The 20,600-nt window shown below is 37.1% G+C and overlaps 1 protein-coding gene and 1 long non-coding RNA gene across 3 annotated transcripts in view; both read left to right on the top strand.

Moving 5' to 3' along the window:
- ASCC3 (activating signal cointegrator 1 complex subunit 3) overlaps nucleotides 1–20,600 on the top strand; it is a 472,978-nt gene that overhangs the window by 112,902 nt on the left and 339,476 nt on the right. The gene's annotated exons all lie outside the window — the stretch shown is intronic.
- LOC122459300 lies at nucleotides 4,945–8,298 on the top strand. Its single transcript, XR_006279890.1, has 2 exons — nucleotides 4,945–5,988; nucleotides 6,357–8,298. It is a non-coding gene; the product is annotated as an uncharacterized LOC122459300 (long non-coding RNA).

Below are 20,600 nucleotides of genomic sequence, written 5' to 3'. Positions count from 1 at the left end.
AGGGGTTTTAGTTGAAATAGAGCTTTGCAGTTTTTCCATTTTGCTTCTCCAGAGTGCAGAATTTAGGGACCTTGCTACAGAATGTAAGTCCAGATTGCTATGGAGTACAAGTTCCTTTCTTGTGTACAGTTGACTGAGTGTGGCTTTGAGTCTATTCTATTCTTTACAGGTTTCTTTATCACATAGTATCTGAGTGCTTACCAGTAGTGCATTAAGTGACATAACTAACATCTGCTACATGTGATTTGTTATTTCCTCATCCTCTCTCCAGGGGGAAATGGCAGTGTAGTAGGATTTTTTTAACGTGTACATGCTGCTTAATGTTTATATTACAGAATATATACGTAATGATGGTATTGGGATATAAGCTATCATGGGGTGCTGTTCATTTGGGCTTTACAGTAGCCTCAAAATGCTTTTGTTTTATGTAATCGACAAGAAGGTATGCTACAGCTTTGAACACGGTTTATGAAAAACCCCCAAAGAGAACTGTCCTTTTATAGTTCTGCCCAATGTCTTACAGTAAACAATTACAAATATCTTTGAAAGCCCCTGGACCATGGAGAACACAAATGGGTTTGAACTAGTACAGATTTGTTTGTAAATCACTAGGCTAGGAGATATAACATGTTTTTGTGACGCTGGCGTATGCTGGCATTTTGTATTATAAACAGATGGCTCTGTTAGCATGATGTCTTAGCCTGTGGTAGACAGCTGTAACCTTTAGAGAACCACAGAAATAGCTTTCTGGCCCCCAAGCATATTCATGCCTAGAGGGAGATAGCATTGAATAATATGATTTGATACATGTGTGGGTTCCACTTTAATTGCATTTATGCTGAATTGTGCTTTTATTACGGATGTTTTATTGCTGTATATGCAAAGGAGCTGACTGTTTAAAGATAAGTAGGGAGATCTATGACATTGTAATAACAGGAAAACACATTTAAGATGACTTCATGTTCACACACTAGAAACATGGAATTTCTTTACTTTTCAAGAACCAACAAGTCATTTTGCTATTTTGAGAGTGAAGGCCACATTTGCCAAGGTAGGTGCAACTAGTGTATTCACAAAAATGCACATGCCTCTGCTGTCTTTGCCTTGTATTTATGTATGCTGATAGATGTGGTGGTGGTGGTGGTGGTGGTGGTGGTGGTTGCAGAAAAAGGCTTGTTAGAGAATGGTTTATCAGTCTGAGTTGTTGGTGTCATCTTTTTATGGCGCTGAATTAAAGTGTTAATTGTAGTTTGAGAGTTGTGAGGAAAGGAACTTTTGCTTGGTTATCACAGCTATACTTAATAGAATTTATTTTAAACACAACAAAAACAAAACAGAAAAGTAAAACATTTGGGGCTCAAAAGTAGAATGAAATAATTTTGAGAAATTTCCACTTTTTGTTTAGAATGTCTTTTACTAGTAGCAAAAGTTTCCCTTGGAAGAAGTCATTTTGCTATTGGATTTCAACTTCGTTATTGTTAAGACATTTCTTCCTCCTTAGACACGCAAATTAATTCCAGTTCAGCAGTCTCTCATTGGAGTCTGAACACTTCAATCTCTCTGGTCACTCGATTACCTAAAAGTGGCAATACTTCAACAAAAAAACTTCAAAAACGGACTCCAATGAGAGACTGCTGAACTGGAATTAATTTGCAAACTGGATACAATTAACTTAAGCTTGAATAGAGACTGGGAGTGGATGGGTCATTACACAAAGTAAAACTATTTCCCCATGGTATTTCTCCCTCCCACCCCACCCCCCACTGTTCCTCTGATATTCTTGTTAACTGCTGGAAATGGCCCACCTCGATTATCACTACAAAAGGTCCCCTTCCTCCCCCCGCTCTCCTGCTGGTAATAGCTCACCTTAAGTGATCACTCTGGTTACAATGTGTATGGTAACATCCATTGTTTCATGTTCTCTATGTATATAAATCTCCCCACTGTATTTTCCACTGAATGCATCCAGTGAAGTTAGCTGTAGCTCACGAAAGCTTATGCTCAAATAAATTTTAGTCTCTAAGGTGCCACAAGTCCTCCTTTTCTTTTGTGCGAATACAGACTAACACGGCTGCTACTCTGAAACATATACAAGAGGGAGAATGAAATAATAAAAGGAGAGGAAAGCTTCTGCATGGCTCATTCTTGCTTCATTCAAGTGCTGTAGGCATGATATGAGACACATAGTTCAGACTAGCACAGATTCAATTCAGCTGCTTGAACCCATGGTGCTTGCACTTTCTAGGTTGAAATCTGGTGGGTATTGTCTAGTGTCCTTCCAGCACAGGTACTGCTTCATGCTGGGGGAAGGTTGCCTGTGTTTATGTTGGTAAGATCATGCAGTTCAACTAATACAGAATCTGGCCAAGCTTGAAATCGTTTAGACAGAAGACGATAAGGATAGGAAGGAGAGAAAGCGGGGATAAAGTGACAGCAGAAATCTTAAACCTTGCATCCTAGTTTAGGATTTAACCAATCTGATGGTGATTGACCAATGTCCATCTGTGGCCTGGATTTATAGGAGAGTTTCCCCAAAATATTGTCTTAGATGAGATAAGATAGCAAGGTCTCTCAAAACTAAGGAGCTGTTTGGCTACTTAGCCTCTTGTATGCCATTACTTTTTATTCACATTTAATCTGAGAAATTAGAACACTCTTAAATTTCATTAAGACCTGTAAAAAGTGTGTGTTAGCTCCGCATATGGACTTCTGTGCTTTAAATCATAGAGTTCTCATACCCATGTTTCCCAATTTCATTTTAATCCCAAGAAATGGGGTTTCACCTCCTCAAAAGGATAAGATACTGGTGCAGTTGGATTTGTGTTGTTGCTACTGGTGGGAAATCATGGCTCCTGGAGATTTCATATTTTCCAAGGACCTAAATCACCAATGTTTCTTTGTGGTGTTTTTTTTAATTCTATGGCAGGGATCATCATCCTTTGGCATGCAGCCTGTCAGGGAAAGCTGTTGGTGGGCCAGGATGGTTTGTTTACCTGCTGTGTCCACAGGTTCTGCTGATCGCAGCTCCCACTGGCTGCGGTTCGCTGTCCCTGGCCAATGAGGGATACAGGAAGTGGCGCGGGCCGAGGAGTGTGCTGGCTACCACTTCCCACAGCCCTCATTGGCCTGGAGCGGTGAACCACGGCCAGTGGGAGCTGTGATCGGCTGAACCTGCGGACATGGCAGGTAAACAAACCATCCTGGCCTGCCAGCTGCTTTCCCTGACGGGCCGTGTGCCAAAAGTTGCCGATCCCCTGTTCTGTGGTGTGGGAATTTGGAATGATATTTACCTTGACCTTCCACTTCACCCTTCTACATCTATAAATGTCAGTAATCTTTCCTTTAAAAGTGTGCAAGTGATGTGAAAATGGTCAGAAAAGAGGGAATTTAAATACCTTGATGTCACTGAGCAAGCAGTGTTTCAGTTGCTTATAAGTGTACCAAACAGTAACAGGTTTCAGAGTAGCAGCCTTGTTAGTCTGTATCGGCAAAAAAGAAAAGGAGGACTTGTGGCATCTTAGAGACTAACAAATTTATTTGAGCATAAGCTTTCCTGAGCTACAGCTCACTTCATCGGATGCATTCAGTGGAAAATACAATGGGGAGATTTATATATACAGAGAACATGAAACAATGGGTGTTACCATACACTCTGTAAGGAGAGTGATCAGGTAAGGTAAGCTATTACCAGCAGGGGAGGGGGGGAGGACCTTTTGTAGTGATGATCAAGGTGGGCCATTTCCAGCAGTTGACCAGAATGTCACCTTACCTGATCACTCCCCTTACAGTGTGTATGGTAAACCCATTGTTTCGTGTTCTCTGTGGAGATAAATCTCCCCACTGTATTTTCCACTGAATGCATCCGATGAAGTGAGCTGTAGCTCACGAAAGCTTATGCTCAAATAAATTTGTTAGTCTCTAAGGTGCCACAAGTCCTACTTTTCTTTTTGCAAACGTTAACAGTTAGGGGTAACGTTTTTTATGCAATACAGAAGGCTTGTCTTAATCTAGTTTAGTTTTAGTTTAGTTTCAGCAAAAGTAGTTCAGCCATTTTCTAGGACTAATTATGGAAAAATATATTTTTGTTGATTAAAAAAAAAAATCTGACCTCTGTTTCATTGAGCATACTTTGAAGCAGGGACTCAGTTTGTCAGTGTGGGTTGCCCTTTTGTCAGGAATGAGCCTTTTGCTGTACCTTTATAAAATGTCAGTTTGCACATGCTGTGTTCCTGTGGTGGGGGGGAGGGATTCTTTAATTCCATGATCACATATTATTAGGAAGGTGTTAAACTAATAGCAGAAAGGGAGGGTAAAAAGAGGGAAGATATGAGCACTCAGCACAAAATCAAGATGCTGAGACAAAATTAATCAAGGAACCAAAGGACATGAGCACAAGAAATTCTTTTATTTCCTGTACACCAATGCTAGGAGAGTGGGTAACCAACAAGAAGAATTGGAATTGCTCACTTAAATTGCTCACATAAATTCAATTTAGTTGGTATTATTGAAACCTGGTGGGTTGATTATCATATTTGGAATATTAAAATCAATGGTTATAACCTATTTAGGAAGGGGAAGTGGCACTCTGTCAAAAGAAAAAGGTATTACCAATTTCCAAGTCAATTATAATTCAGAAGAAAATGATCTTGAATATTTATGGATCAGCATCCTAGCAGATAAAGCACAATGTGGGGTACGAGTTGGTGGCCTATGTTATATACAGGAGATCTGACTAAATGATCACAAGGGTTCCTTCTGGCCTTGGAATTTATGAATATCATAACGCATATACACAAGGGGGACAAATTTATGTTGCATAATTCTTCCATTTTCTAACTTTGAGTGCTTGACTTTGCAACCTTAATTTTTTTAATGTTTTTAATGTATGATGTTTTTATTGCCTCTTATAAGCTTCTTTTGTTGATCAAAAGACAAGATTTTTTTATTTTAAATGATCTGTTTTACAGTTCTCTTTAGTGTCCAACACTTGTAACGTCTCAGTACTTAAAAACTAACAGCTTTATGTGTTTCATTGTAGGACTAATTGCTTAAGGAGAGAATTGTCACATACCCGATGGGGGGGGGGGGGGCTGCAGATCACAGCCTCCATAGTGACTGATAGGCTCTTCTTGCATGGGTAGACAGTGAAGGGACAGAGTGGTGAGTGGGTAAACCTCCCAATGTGCTAACCATCAGAGCCTTGCTGGCATAGAGGTGGCAATAATTCACTATTGGCATGGATCCAATAGCAGATTAATTCTTGCCTGGGAGTCAGTTCTTTCCTTGTGCTGTCCCATCCCAGGAGTAGAACAGCAACGACATCATTCCCTCTCTTCCCTCCCCCCCAATATAAAAATGCCTTTTTTTATGGAGTGTATTGGCAAATTTAACAGGGCAACATTGAATGTCATAAATATTTTCATGCTTGATATACAAATCATTTTAAGGATCCCTTACTCTGAAAAATTCCCCCAAGAAATTTCAATACAATCAACTTAAATGTTTTTTTGTTTTGCAGCAGCCTGTGTTATAGGGAAATTCTTTGGTTTTATGCTCCTGCATATTTTGTTTCAGTGCAGCCTGCTGAAAAAGATGTAATTTTAATCATTTTCATTGTTGACTAGCACACAGACAACTGACTATCATGTTTGTTCTCTGCTTGCTTGCCAAAACTAAATGATGATGATACTTTGAGCTGATTTCTTAAATTTCCTAGAGTTATATTGTAAATTTTCCTTTGTGGGGATATTATCCTCAGTGGTTTTATTGCTTGAACAGAGCTGATCATCAGGAAATGCAAGGGTAGGACACATTAAAGGATTTTAAAACTTTTTCTGCTTTGCAACTGGCTGTTATAAAATAAAACAAACAAACCAACCCCCCAAGCATTCTACAATATAAAAGTCATGTAGTTTCTGAGCATACTCTGCCAAACCATTTTTTGTAGCCCTGTGTGTAAGAAGCTTTCCTTGTGACTAACACAGTAAGGTAAAAAGAAAAGGAGTACCGGTGGCACCTTAGAGACTAACAAATTTATTAGAGCATAAGCTTTCGTGAGCTACAGCTCACTTCATCGGATGCATTTGGTGGAAAAAACAGAGGAGAGATTTATATATACACACACACAGAGAACATGAAACAATGGGTTTATCATACACACTGTAATTGTTTCATGTTCTCTGTGTGTGTGTATATAAATCTCTCCTCTGTTTTTTCCACCAAATGCATCCGATGAAGTGAGCTGTAGCTCACGAAAGCTTATGCTCTAATAAATGTGTTAGTCTCTAAGGTGCCACCGGTACTCCTTTTCTTTTTGCGAATACAGACTAACACGGTTGCTACTCTGAAACAGTAAGGTAAAGTGTCAAGGACTTACATTACGTCATTCAAGAATCTTTTTTTTATGTGCTGTGCTCCAGAGCAATTATAATATGGATGCTATAACAGCACTGGTTAGTTAAAGTTATCACTTTCACTGAAACTTTGACTTCGGTAGTTTGAAACTGCAGCATACAGTTTGCCATCTTGGCTATATGAATTTTTGTAAACAAAATTTGTTTAACTTTGAGCAGTGTGGAGCTTGAAAATCTCAATACATATCATTTTAAAGAAAAGCGTTTTCTTTTTTTTCCTCTGACTGGTGTAAACTGAAATGTACTATCCTCAGAACAGATGCAGCTGTGTCATTGCAATGCTTACGTACAGTGTATACCGCTTTATTTTTCTCAAAATAGTAGAAATGATGAGTAGGTAAATATTAGGTTTATGTTGAGGTTAGTTTTTAAGACATTTTTGGTCTAGCACTTTTATTTTAAAGTTTTTATGGAAAGAAATATTTTTTGTTGTGCAACTGTAAAATAGCCAAAACACACACAAATGACTTGGATAATTGCCATTTAAAACTATATATGAGAACAATTGTGACTGTCAATGTATGCCACAAAGGTCAATATTGTGTAGTTTGAAATGGAAGGGAGATTCTTCTTGAAAATTAGAAAAGAGAAGAACATTGATCGCCTCCTCGGAAGAGCATAGGTAATACAATACTGAAATAAACAATTTGTTTTTCAAAATGCCACTTTTGAAAAATCAAAACAGAATTTATGCAAGTTTTGGTTTTTAGGGGCAAAGGTAATTGTCTGGTTATTGGTGCAGAGATGATTTTTCTTGAGGAGAGAAAATAGCTTAGAGGACTGAATAGAGTGACATCTTAAAGATTAGTTGATTAATTGTACTTGTGATGACAAAGCAGAAGTGAGAAGTGAAGCAGAGACTATAAGAGCGTCAGAGCTGATAGGGTGAGTGGTATTGAGGATGGCAAATGGCATCAGGATCTTTGAGAAATATGGATGATTACCCTGATGGGTTTTGTCAGCTGATGGACTCTAATATTGAGTCATGAAGGCTTTATTCCCCTTTGAAATCTGATTCTAATACAATGGAATAATGCCTTTTTCTTAATTTCTCACCTGCTACATAAAATTAATCAGCTCCAAAACTACTTGAAGTAACAGAGAGAGCTATAAGTCTGTAGTGTCAGTCTCTTTTGTCTGAGATCTGCAGTGTTTTACATATTACGTACAATTCTCATGATCTTAATAAAACAGGTTTAGTGTAAATTTGAAACCTATTGTATTTTTCTCTGTGTAGGAGATGGAAAATGGAGACAGCACATTTGTTTCTGCAATGAGTTATGATGGCAGTGTACTGTGTTGAACACCCATGCTACTAACTACATGAATGGACTTACTACTAAAAGTTTGTGTGTGTGTGGTATATTGATGAGGTAGTGACTCTATAGTAGTTGAAATGGAAATTGCACTTTGATTATTTTTTTCATATAAATTTCTAAAAACATTAACCATTGCATTCAGATTCTTCATGCTTAGTTTCAACCCACAAATAATGGGTTTCTTTTAAAAAATAAATAAATAAATTTAAAAAAATATCCAGACTTCAGGAATTATTTGAATTTGAAGTATAGCTTTTAAAAAAAATTATTAAACTTCCGAGGTGGCAAAAATTAATGACAGAATTGTTACTAAGCTATTCAACACATGGATACCCATTATTGATCTACTTCTGGACCTGCTCAACTCTGTAACTACTTAAACAGTTTGGATTGAGGACTAGTGTCTCTGCTTGCTTGACTAACTTGTTTTTAAGTAACTTCTAGAGGTTTGAAAACAATAGTGTGCATTAGTAATACATTATTTTCCTTAATGTCAGAAAGATGTACTAAGCTACGGTACTCAAAATGTATGATTATTCTAGAAGAATTATGCAAGTGATGTGGATTATTTGGGGGCAGGGTGGAGGGCTTGTATAGTGCACTGCTTCCAATATATACTAATTTAGATACAGTACAAAAATAATAGTTTGGAGAAAGATGCTTTTATTCTGAGAAAAGGTTTGCTTGCCTTTTGTAGATCAGCTCCATCCTTTTGTAGATCATCTCAGAGCTTTGGTAATAGCATGAAGCATGCGGAGGTTTCCTTTGCAGGAATCAAGCAGCAACAATGAGGAGGAGTGCACAGGTTTTCAGAGTTGCTGTATTACCACAGTATTAAGTAGCCCCGTTTAGTTGGTGTCCTAGGTGAGGTCAGTGAGTCTGAAATTCCGCTTCCTGTTGGCCAGTAGGGAAACATCCATATTATAGAACTCAGATTTTTAAAAAAACTTTAGATCAGTCATTTCCTTGCTAATGAATTTCCATTTCTGATATGATTCTATGTATGAGAATACTTGATACACAATTCTTTTCTCAGGGTTTCTTTGTTAGGAATAGAAAGGAGAGAATCAAAATAATGTATTTATCAAATTGTATTCAGGATCTGTGTTGTCCAGGTTCTCTCACTGACTATCATGGTTGGTGGAAGCTTTGTACCCTATCCTTTTGGCAACTACAGCAGTTGTATACATTGAAAATATATTAGGTAAGATGTCTTTTGTTGTTCTGTTGGCTCTTTAATACGTTGGGTTGTACACTTCCGTTCTCTGTATGCTCCATTGCTGACTAATCCATTTCTTCCCTACTTTTGCTGCCTGATAGGTATTTATTTAGCCCTCATCTCTGTAGTGTCTGAGTCTGGTGTTCCCCTTCTCCAGTGGACATTCATTTCTTGATGGTGACTCCTTTATCTTTCAGCTGGTAAGTCTGAGTTTGTTGAAAGCACTAGACTTGCTGCTGACACCAGACTCTAAGGGTATGTCTATCCTTCAATTCAACAGCTGCTTCTGGCCTTTGTGAATTGACTCAAGCTTGGGCAGCGGGGCTGTAAAATTACGGTGTAGAAGTCCCATCCTCACTCCCTAGCGTCTGACACATTTTTACAGTGCCACAGCCCAAACCCCATGAGCTTGAGTCAGCTGACACAGGTTAGCCATGGGCATTTAATTACAGTGTAGACATACCCTCAGAGTGACTCCCTTTTCCCCTTGTTTCCTCCTTATGTTACAGCATCCTCTAAAGGAGACATTTAGACAGGCTCCTCTTCCTTATTTCCCATGCTTTACAATTACTGGGCTCTCTACAAGGAAAACTTTAGGCATCTGTAGAAGCAGCTGAAGCTAGGAAGACAATCATGAGCTGTTGCACCAGGTCTCTGCAGACTACCAGAAAATGGTTCTTGGGGCACAGATGAGAACCACACAATGGCTACCCTTCCACAGCTTTGCATTTGAAAAGAAGAGTTAAAGCCAGGTAACACTTCTAATATTTCTTCCATCGTGACTAACGTGAATGCACTGCACAGCCACAGAGTTCCATAAGCAGAATATCCTCTTTTGATCAACATTTGGACTGGGAGATGTGACTTTACCAAAGGGTATCACAGTCTAATGCTAATAAAAGTAGTAAGAAATTTTTTCTTCTCCCACAACATTTCTTCGTGGCATAATCATGCTGAAAGAAAACTTCCTTTATTCTGAATGTTAAAAGATATGATCTATTTAAAACCAGATTTTTTTCCTCCCTTTAAATGAAGTACTAAAAACTTTTCTTTCATATGAGACACAATGTTTCAAAAGATTGATGTGGTGGTCACAGCTGTGAGATACTTTCTAAAATGTATAGCTGTCTTTAGGAAGATCAAAATCTCTTTATACCATATCGTTTCTGTTGCCTTAAGTCTTCCCCATCTCATGCTGTGTCATTTTCTTATGGATTTTGCTTTGTATCAGGTGGATTTACACTCCACAGAACAAAAACTTATTTCCCTGTTCATTCTTCATTCTGCCTTTAGGGCAGAACTATGCATTAGAAAAGCACCCCATCTAGACTATCTTTTGAGACAGGTAAGACTTAAAAATCTACAGACTCTGTATCAAATTCCTTTGCCACCTTACTTATTAAAGCATCTTTTCTATAAAAAGATAAGACAACCGCTTGGTCGCTCTTGAGATCAGATATTAGGAGCCTGCTGCACCTCCGCCTAGGAGCAGCTGGGACAGGTTGCTGCCTAGAGGGAGCCAAGCGAGGTGAGCACCCCCCAGATCCGGCCCCCCTGCCATGCCCCAGCCTGCTTCCCTGAGTCCCCTCCCACAACCAAACTCCTTCCCTGAGCTTGAGCCCCAGCCCTGCACCCCCTTCCACGCCCCAACCCCCTGCTGGCTCTACGCCAACCAGACTCTAAACCAGAATTTCAGTGAAGATCAGAAATGCCAGTTTATAGAGCTTTCCGGTTGGTGAAGTGCTGAATAAAACAGCTTTTACTGTACTGATGCGAGGTCAAAAGGCAATAATTTGAATCAGAAGCATTAGTCCCCACACTAGGAATTGGGGATACTTTTTGTGGCCTGTATTAATCTCTAATCTTATAAAAGCATGAATCAAATCCAGTACAAGTAGCTCCCTTGTATGATAACTGCTACTAAACATATGTTTGAATTTCATATGTGAATTGATTTCTCTTTCAAACAGTGAGGTCATGGTTTATTAATATTACAGTATGTGCTGTTTTGCCTAAGACTTCATGGAACATTCATATACAGTACACAAGTTATCTACTTTGCTTTAATAATAGATATCCATAGTCTGAGAAAATACACTATTAAAATTGGTATTTAACATTCTGTGTTTGAGCTATTCAAATCTTTGTCTGGATTTTCTCAATTTGCCCAGGAAGGGGACTAGAGAGTTAATTTATTGCTTCATTTCTGAAGAAAAATTCAGTTGAAATGATGCCAAGTAAAATTATAGTAATTTTGTACAGCAACAAACTTCTTCCATTCAATTTCTATAGTTAAATTATATAGGATTATTTTTAATTGCATACTTTGTTGTGCATTCTTGTTTATTGGAAGTAAATTTGTTCACACCTGACTATTCTAGTTTCCTGAAAGTTTTTCTAAACCTTTCTGAAAATGAATTCTCAATCTAATTTTTATTAATAAATGTCTATAATCTCTGTCATGTATTTTATTTCAACACTAAAATCAAACTATGCATAAGTTCAGTTTGGGTGAATAACTGTTGCTCTGAAATATATATTTTTCTACAGTGGGCACCTTTTTTCATTTATTTTAAAATTTATCTGAATAAATTCAGTTTTTAATACATCTAAACTTGAAGCCTTTATATTAGTCACTGTCTCTGCGGAGGCTGGATATTACCGTAGAACTTTAAAGAACTAATGTACAAATATAAAGAAAATAATTGTGTTTGGGATACATGATCGATCCAGACTGCAGTTGAATATATTGAGAGGAAATATTTACTGCTTGTGGCTTTTTGGTTGTGTGGATAAGCCCAACAGTGTCACCTGCAGGTGAAACAAAGAGCTTTCTTAATCCTTCAAATGGGAAATCCAAGATGTACAAGATAAGGTATTTATTGAAAATCAGTGAATAATTTTATAATGCATGTTTTAATGATTCTTGCCTTCTATTCTTAGTGACAAATGTAAACAGATTGTAATTTTCTCAAATTCATTTTCTATAAAAAAAAAAACCTGCAAAATTTCTTGAAACAATTTATTATATTTAACTTGCTTGCAAAGAGTTTATTTTGAATATTTAATGAACTTAACTGTTAGAATCCAGTGTCTGGTGAGAATATAGGCATTTTTCTATTCATATTCTGCAATATTTCTTTAAAATTCATTTTTAGTGAATACTCCTGTTAATAAATTCATGTTAGGATATTTGCAGAAAGCAAATAAAAATGGAATGCACACCATGAAAGAGTGTTGAATTTGTGTTGAAATTCAAATTAATATTCACACAACTTTTTTTTTAGTATTCTGCCAACTGTAGAAATATCTTGGAGAATCAACTTTACTTAAGGAAAAAAAATACTTAGAAAAGATTTCTTTCAATAAAAACTGGGACAGCTTGCATTTGAATGAAAACTAATATTCATTGTATGATTTTTAGGAAGAAACCTAGTTTGACCAAACTACAGTGGGGTGCATTTCGTTTGAAAAAATTATAGTATGTAATGAAGGACTTTTTTAATTCTAAGAAAGTAAAAATATATTGGTATTAGCTTAGTAAATCTGCAATTTGAATATGACATGGTGTTCTATGATTGCATAATGGCTTATACTTCAAATCCTTAATGCTAGGGTTAGAATTATATTTTTGGTTATCTTTGGAGATTCTCTCAATCCTGAAAGGACTTTCCTTCCCTATTTTCAGATTTTACTTATGTCACAAAAACTGCAAAACAGCTGACCAGGAGGTGGGGGAGGGAGAGGGAGGCGCTGATCGGGCAGGGCTGCTGGTGGGTGGGAGTAGCGGGTGGGGGATTGATGAGGGGCTGCTGACTTATTACTGTGGCTCTTTGGTAATGTACATTGGTAAATTCTGGTTCCTTCTGAGTCTGGCCACCCCTGCTTTATATTGAAGCTGTACTGATGATAAATGCATCACTGCTTTGCTGCTCTTGCTACTTTCTTGATCAAGTATTCCTATGTGAAACATGCCCTGGGCAATCTATTGTTGTTGTTTTCTTTACACTTCTTTACATATATTTCCTAGCTATGTTGCCCAAGGTGAATATAATTGGGAAATGCAAACAAACATACATATATAAAAAAACATCCACACCAAAAAAATGGGTTGAACTGTCTCAAGGGAAGAACATTTAAAAAAGAAATCTTTATCATGTTATGGTTTCTAGTATAATATTAAAATTTTTATAACCTTATTGCTTTTTAGTATTTTCAGTAAATGGCTGTTGAGTTTTTAGCATTAGGTCTGTCTCAGCGACTTTCATTACTTTGTTTACTAGGAAATAATAGAAAAATTACCCTTAACCATATACCTAAACATAAATACCATCATCCCAATATTACACCTGTAATACTACAGTATATATTTAAAAGTTTCTGCTGGTAGCTTCCTTAATATATTCCTTTTATGTATATAGAGTGATTGTTAAAAGAATAGCCCATACTAAACTATTTTGCTCAGACATTGGGAATGCCTTACTTGCCACTTGCTTTGTTTCAGGAAATGACATTTATGCTTTATAAATGTATGTCTATAGCTTTCATGTGAAATAATCTGCAATTTAGTGGCCAGTAGTTCTCTCTGTCATTGGAAATTAAACAAGTTGCACATTATTTTAAACCAATTGTATTCTAAAGAATGACACAAGAAATATATGCATATGGAAGGATATATTTTACATTTCTGCATTTTGTGAAAATCTGCGCGGTCAGATTTGTGATTCAGGCATGCATTACTTAGGGCAACTAGAATAAAATAAAGTTATGCACCTCACTACAGTGCTGTCCATATTGCTTCATAAATCAGTGAAGGATGATGTAATGCTAATCAATTCAATTACAGTTTAATAAGTCGCTTCAGTATTATATTTATTTTAAATCTAGATGGAAAACACTAAAGCTTTTGGGTTTCAAGAAAACTCAACAATTCTGTCAACTATTGTTAATCATGTTGTTCAACATTGGTATTTATACTTGTCTTTCCAGTTTTAGATTTTTGTCTTCTCTAGTTAAATTGCATATGGTGTTGACTACTGTGTAGCAATAAATGATGAACAATACAAATTAATTTAGACACCATCCTGCATGTGGAGAAGTTCCTTAATTTTGGGTCTGTTTTGTGTTTGCAGAAGAAACTTTATGAAATATATTAAAAATTCTAGCCAACACCAGTGATAGTGGAGAGGGTGTGGGGGAAAATACAGCTGTGATTTTTATATTTTCTAATTTAAGATCAAGGCTGGAAATGTTAGCTTTTTTAAATATTAAATACAAAGCTACAGTAGGAGAAGTTAATAAGTAGTTCCTGAATTTCTCAAAAGAAGATGATCTAAAAAGATTTAGAATTCTTGTATAAAATGGTAATAGACTGAGGCTTGAATAACTAGTCTTATGAAATGATGTTGCTCATAGGCATATAGTTAATGAGATCAAGCAACTTATTTAAAGCACCAAATATAACACAAATATTTTGATGCCAAAGAAAGCTGTTTGTCTGCATAGAAGGCATACTATTAAGAAAACTAATGAGAGTCCCCTTTTGAAGAATGTCTCATTTCTTTTATTGATAGCTTAGTTAAAAAATAGTTGTAGCACTGTAGATTCCCTGGTGTGGGTTACTGATTATTTTTTTACTTTTGCAAGATTTAATGGTCTCTCATAAAATAACTTAAAATGTTCTGTGCAAAGAAGTCCACATATGTCTATAAAACTACTGTATAACTGTTTTGTACTTCCTCACATACAAAAAAAGCACTATAAATTTTAAAGGATAAAAAAAGCAGTCTTTATAGTTAATGCAAATTATGCATTAAGCTAGACCCTTTTCCCAGAGTACAATTTAAAGGTACTCACAAGTCCAATTACCCTTGATTTAGCTGTAAAAATTGCAGAATAACATCTGTGCCTGCTGAGTGAATATTCCTCTGAAGAAAGATGGCTTACTTGAATGGAGTGGAGAGGGAGTGGAGAGGAAACATGTTCTGTTAGTATTTGCTTTTTCTGGCTCTTCACCAGATTTATTTAACATTTTCTGACCTGTTGTGTGTGGTCATCTCTCATAGACTTAAATTAAGAAATAATATTAAAGTAGTTTATAGGTTACATTCTCTAAGTTAGTTTGCTTTTTTCCACAATTAGTGTATTTTTTTCTTTAGCATTTAATATGATTATTTATGGAAAAAGAATAACTTTACCTTAAATAAGACTACAGATAAATGTCTGTACATAATTCCAATTTATTTTGTAGATGATAGATATAAAGTGTATTCTGATTCCACAGCTGCATCACAGTGAAAGTCCTTAAGAATCATTTATAGAAATCACAATATTTACAGGCTAGTTCAGTAATTATATCTATGTAAAAATATAATCATGCATTAATGTTAATTTATTTCATGTTTGACTGAAATAAGCGTGCTTAGAATTTACATTTGAGAGGTTATTAGAAATAGTACCTTATTTTCAGAGAGATTTTAACCCAACCAAACAATAATTTGTGAGCACTCATCGAGTAAATGTTTAATTAATTGGTGGTCTTAATTGTGAATACGGCAATTAAATTGCAATTTAAGGTTGCATAATAAATGTTTGCTATGGTCAGGTAGCAAATCCTGCAGGAATGCAAATTACTAATTTTCTTGTATGCAGTGGTGGTATAGCCATGTTGGTCTCAAGATTTTTTAGTAACATTTAGGCTTATAGTCTCCCAGTTATGAGTTGTACTGTACTGTAGGTTCACTATTTTCCCATTAGCAAGATGACTTGAATATATAACTTTCTCTAGAGTGCAGATTAATATATAGCTTGTATTGTGGTTTTGTGAATAAGTAGAATGATTAGGGCTCTTAATGTAATGTTTGTTCTTCCCCTTCACTCCACCCCTGTTCAACCTATGGGATAACAGCAGCCCTCCTTAGTTATAATTACAATGTGACATTCCAAAGTAATCGTATTGTGAAACTAACTTAGAAAAAACAATGTTGCAGGACTCTATCCCAGGAGTACGGTTTGCAGGGCAGGACACGAGGAACAGCTAGCCAACAACAGCCCTGTGTTCTAAGAGGAGTTCCTGGATAACTGAGGAAAAAGTTGGATACTTGTATTCCAGAGAATGGGATCCCACTATATTTTGGGGTGGCATTGCAGTGTAGTGATGTCCTGAAGGAATTTGAGAGAGATTTTAAGCTTGTTTTAGTACCAACTTGCTCTGACTGAACCCACATTTTTCTGGCATAAATTAAAAAAAATGGTAACTAATTAAAGATGCATGGACTTAACATTAATGGCTAATTATAGATACTCAGGAACACAGCGTATCTATACTTCAGCTGGGAATGAGTCTCCCAGCCTAAGTAGACAGACTCACACTAGCTGGACTCGAGCTAACATACTAAAAATAGCAGTGTGGACGTTGAAGCTCAAACTCTCAAGCCCACGCAGCCTCCTGGGTCTCAGATCAGGTGGCTAGCCCCGGTCTCTGCAGCATCCACACTAGTACTCTTAATGCGCTAGCTCAAGCCCTGCTAGCCTGACTCTGTATACCTGGGATGAGAGGGTCGCTCCCAGATGCAGTGTAGACATACTCCCAGATGCTATTGTGAGAGTCCTGGAGAGATGCCCGTAAACAAATATTTAAAATTACGTAGCAAACTACATAATCTTCTAGTGGGACTTTTGTTTGTATTTTAAATTAAACAGTTGAATAACTATTAGAAGTCATTGTTGGCCATTTTGTATCTTTTGAGACATCCCTATTGTCTCTAAAGGTACAAAAATTGTCATTCCACTTATATTTGATTAAGGGAAAAAGCATTTTCATAGTGCTTTTTCTCTTTTGCATTATTGCTAATTAAAAGTCCCTTATTATTGAATGTATAGGAAAGATAATTATAGGAAAGGAAAAATTACTCTGTGACACCAGGGTTGGGCCAGATGGCTACAGGAGAGTGATAGAAGGCAGATATATTAGCCCCAGGTTAAGTAGGTCCCTTTTCCTTGGGTAAGGTAACAGGGAAGGTTCCAGAACAATCAGGAACCTTCTGGAAACAATTAAGACAGACAAGCTAATTAGAACACCTGCAGCCAATCAAGAAGCTGCTAAATCAATTAAGGCAGGCTAATCAGGGCAGCTGGGTTTAAAAAGGAGCTCACTTCAGTTTGTGGTGCACATGTGAGGAGCTAGGAGCTGAGAGTGAGAACGCATACTATTGGAGGACTGAGGAGTAGAAGCATTATCAGACACCAGGAGGAAGGTCCTATGGTGAGGATAAAGAAGGTGTTGGGAGATGGCCATGGTGGCCAGGGAGTTGTAGCTCTTCCAGGAGGTACTCTAGACAGCTGGATTCCACAGGGCCCTGGGCTGGAACCCGGAGTAGAGGGCAGGCCCGGGTTCCCCCAAACCTCCCAATTCATGGTCAGACACAGGAGAAGTTGACCTGACTGTGGGTTCATGAAAATACTTAGGGCTTCTGTGAATCTCCAAGGGGAGCAAATCCACCAATAAGCGTAAGACCCACCAAGGTAGAGGAGGAACTTTGTCACGTCTGAAACAACTTGTTTTTAACATGGTCTGAGATAAAGGGCAAATGATCATATTGGAAGTTTTGCACAAATGCCGGTAGATTTCCCAGCAAATATCCTTGTATTTGAAATCTTTACTGTTAATAGTAAATTCTTATCCAGTAAATGGAAGTTGTCATTCTTGACCCAAATACAATCATGAACATCCTTCAAAGTGCATAATTATGTACATTAATAATTTATATATTTGAATGTTATTGCTATTGTAATATACATTTATTCTGTAGAAGAGGGGGCAGCAAAAGGGAGAAAAAAGGAGCATAGGGAAGACATTAAAGTGAACAGGTTGGTTGGTTGTGCCCCAAGAGACGGACACTAGCTGAAAGTTGTCAGATCTGATTAAAGGGGTATTGGCATCAATCAGAGCTGACAGTGGTATATCTGAGCTTAGTATAACCATAATTAGTGAAGCAATTGACAGCAAAAAGAAAAAAAAAGTAAGGTAACATTTGGAATTCAAGCTCCTGTTTAAAACATTTAAATCTTTATTTAAATTTACAGGTTGTGTAACTAATTATATATTTTACAATATAAGAGCTGAACTTAATGAAGCATGCAAGCTGTTCTTTCATCTGTGCCCTGGCTGTTAACATGTGATTTGTACTGACTCCAAACAGACTGTTTTTACCCCAGAAAAATATATGGAGCAGGTGTGCTTATGATATTACTTTTCACAACAGTAAATATGACTCTAGTGCCTATTGTTCTGCATAGTTTCTCCTTAGAGTTCATGTAACTAGGTTGTATATACAATATTATGTTCTTCTGTTAAGAAGCACAGCTTTAATGCTTTCACTGCATGTGAGAAAAGGAATTATCCACCTGATTGTCTGCATTTGATTTAATTCCAGTTTATTATGATTGTTACAGTCCACTATATCAAGTTTTAAATGGAATACCTAGAATTTCTAGGGGAATTTTGTAATCCATTTTATCTGTCTCTTATCAGTATGAAATTGTGAATCCTCCTGTGTAGGATTGTGCTGTACTTTGTAAGTCATACCTTGGTTGTTTTTAATGTATGACTATCTGAAATGTTAAACATACAATTGACATAAAACATAAATTATCTACATTAAAAAAATCTGTTGATTCAGAGTTTTGAATTGATCATGTTATAATCTGTCATCTAGACATCATGGAATTCTTTACACATGGCCTGTACAGAACTGCAATCTATTTCAGTCAAAAAGAGAGAATAATTTTATAGCCAGGGCTATAGAGTTTTTTCTGGTATCAAACAACTTCTCTATACATTCATGTTACTAGGAAATTCTACGCTCTGTGCCAAACTGCACTAGCAAGGTTTAGTGGAGAGGTTTGGTTCTTCCACTCCCAACTCTGCAGCACTAGCGGAACTGCTCTACAGCTGCTATTACAGCTTCATGTGTTTAGTACATGTGTTTTCCTCTACACAGAGTGGACTGATTGGTGCATCTGCATGTTAATAGATCTACAGTCACGTGTCTAATCCATCTGGAACTGGGTACATGAGATCCCTATATCTATTGGGCTGTAGATCAACAGTCCAGGATTCCCAAGTTATGTCTCCTTGTGTAATGGAGCAACACCATTTTTATAATTTGGCAACTTTTCAACTGTAGTGGAGGAGGCAGCATAGCCAATGAGAGCATGAGGTTTTCAAGAACAAGAAAACTTCACTTGTTTTTTGATTTTCATTCGTTACTTAGAAGAGAGAGTTTATCTTCCTTGCTTTGTCTCTACTACCAGTTGGTTTCTCTGAATAAATGGTGTAGACCAAATAAATATAAAGCTGAAGCCAATTAAGCAAAACATTTGTTTACCACCTCAACAAATGCTGCTTCTAAGTGTCTGGTGACTGTCACTAGTTTGCTGGACTAACTTCCTGGATAATGCGGTTCATCATTAGCTCTGCTACTGATTATGGCTGGCAGATTGAATGGGTTATTAGTAGATTCCCATGGTATAGTAATATCCATCTCTGTTTGTTAAGGTTCCCTCCCCCCTCGAACTTTAGGGTACAGATGTGGGGGACCTGCATGAAAGACCCCCTAAGCTTATTTCTACCAGTTTAGGTTAAAACTTCCCCAAGGCACAAGTTCTCCCTTGTACCTTGGATTAGGTAAATGCTGCCACCACGTGATTTAACAAAGAATCAGGGAAAGGACCACTTGGAGTCCTGTTCCCTCAAAATATCCCCCAAGCCCTACACACCCCCCCCCCCCATTCCTCGGGAGGCTTGAGAATAAACAAGATGAGCACAGACCAGCCTTGGTTTTTTTTAGAACACTAAAAAAAAAAAACCAATCGGATTCTAAAAAAAAACCCTGAACTTTATTAGAAAGGAAAAAGATAAAGGAAGCGCCTCTGTGAAATTAGAATGGGAGATAATCTCACAGAGATGATATGTGGCATCTTGTAGTTCCATTTAGGCAGGACTAAGTATTATCTAGACTATCCTGATAGCTGTTTGTCTAACCTGCTCTTAAAAATTTCGAAGGATGGAGATTCCACAATCACCCTAGGCAATTTATTCCAGTGTTTAACCACTCTGACATTTAAGAAGTTTTTCCTAATGTCCAACCTAAGCTGCCCTTGCTACAATTTAAGACCATTTCTTCTTGTCCTATCCTCAGAGGTTAAGAACAATAATTTTTCTCCCTCCTCCTTGTAACAACCTTTTATTTACTTGAAAACTGTTATCATGTCCCTGTCAGTCTTCTCTTCTCCATACTAAACAAACCCAATGTTTTCAATCTTCCCTCATAGGTCATGTTTTCTAGATCTTTAATCATTTTAGTTGCTTTTTCTGGACTTTCTCCAGTTTGTCCACATCTTTCCTGAAATGTGGCACCCAGAATAAGATACAATAATCCAGTCAAGGCCTAATCAGCATGGAGTAGTGGAAGAATTACTACTTGTGTCTTCAAAAAGAAAAGGAGTACTTGTGGCACCTTAGAGACTAAGAAAATTATTTGAACATAAGCTTTCGTGAGCTACAGCTTGCTTCATCGGATGTATGCAGTGGAAAATACAGTGGGGAGATTTTATGTACACTCCGAGAACATGAAACAATGGGTGTTA

This window comes from Dermochelys coriacea, chromosome 3 (genome assembly GCF_009764565.3).
Source record: "Dermochelys coriacea isolate rDerCor1 chromosome 3, rDerCor1.pri.v4, whole genome shotgun sequence".
Classification (NCBI taxonomy): domain Eukaryota; kingdom Metazoa; phylum Chordata; order Testudines; family Dermochelyidae; genus Dermochelys; species Dermochelys coriacea.
Note: the sequence above shows the minus strand (reverse complement) of the source record. Positions and strands in the feature narration are given on the sequence as shown.